Source organism: Stylophora pistillata, chromosome 13, assembly GCF_964205215.1.
Source record: "Stylophora pistillata chromosome 13, jaStyPist1.2, whole genome shotgun sequence".
NCBI lineage: Eukaryota > Metazoa > Cnidaria > Anthozoa > Scleractinia > Pocilloporidae > Stylophora > Stylophora pistillata.
The window spans coordinates 24,507,367-24,508,544 of NC_142531.1; positions in this window are offsets into that span (position 1 = coordinate 24,507,367).

Consider the following 1,178-nt stretch of genomic DNA (forward strand, 5'->3'; position numbering starts at 1 on the left):
TTTCGAGCCCCCTAAACGGTCACTCAACTGCTAACAACTGCCATCTAGATGTTTGATTCTATCTTCTCAAAATGATTTCATTAGTGCCTCTGGGAGGAAATTAAATTTATGATTTCTCGTTCGTTTCTTCAGAACTGAGCCTCGTGTAAAGCCTCACAACCTCTGAAAACATCAACCACTCCCAAATTTAGCTGCATCTGATTTACTTTTCCAGTTCTTTTGAAAAGTGATAGTCAAATACCTGCAGCAAGATAGAGGTATGGACGCAGTTTTCCATTCAAGCCAACCATGCAACGCTCTGTCGGTTTTAGCCATGATGTACCTTTAAGTCTTGATAAGAGAAAGGGATATAAGGATGGCGGCGTGGCTACAGCTGAATGATGTATCGCTAGCAAGCAAAGCAAGCAAAGCAAGAAAAGCAAGCAAAGCAAACTTTGATAACTATAGTGCTTTGCGTTACACTGCGTTACATTGCGTTACTACTATTACACAATCGTGCTGTAAATCTACTCTCCTTAGTGAAAGTAAAATAACTTATCACGATTATTGTGAGGTGAATATATTATCTTGATTATTGAATAAAATACAATTGAATTAGAGGAATGAGAGTGATCACTTGACCCATAAATGCTCTACAATAACTTAGTGAAATATAAATATAGAGGCAAGACCGATACAACGTAGTGCTCCGTCTTAAAATAGTGCTCCGTCTTAAAATTTACTTATCTACGTTGTATCGGTCTTGCCTCTATATTTATATTTCATATTCGTTATTTTGGGCCGATCAGATCATCGCTGATCCAACGTACAAGAGTAGGAGTATCGTCTACGGTTGCCTGCTGAACATTTCACAATAACTTAGTGAATTATATAAAAGATTTCTTTTTTGGCAGTTAAAACGTCTGGATGCCAGAGCCTATATACACGAAAGCTGGGCGTTTAGGACGTGGCCAACTAACATGTTTAGAATTTACATATGTACCTCAAAAAAAATAAAAACTAATACAAAATGTTATCATTATTACTATTATTATATCTATTATTATCACCATCATCATCATCATTATTATTATTATTATTATTATTATTATTATTATTATCATTATTGCTCTTGTCGTTAATATAGTATTAAACATTTTACTTTGAACTTGAGTAGGCCATTGACTGACCAGCGGCAC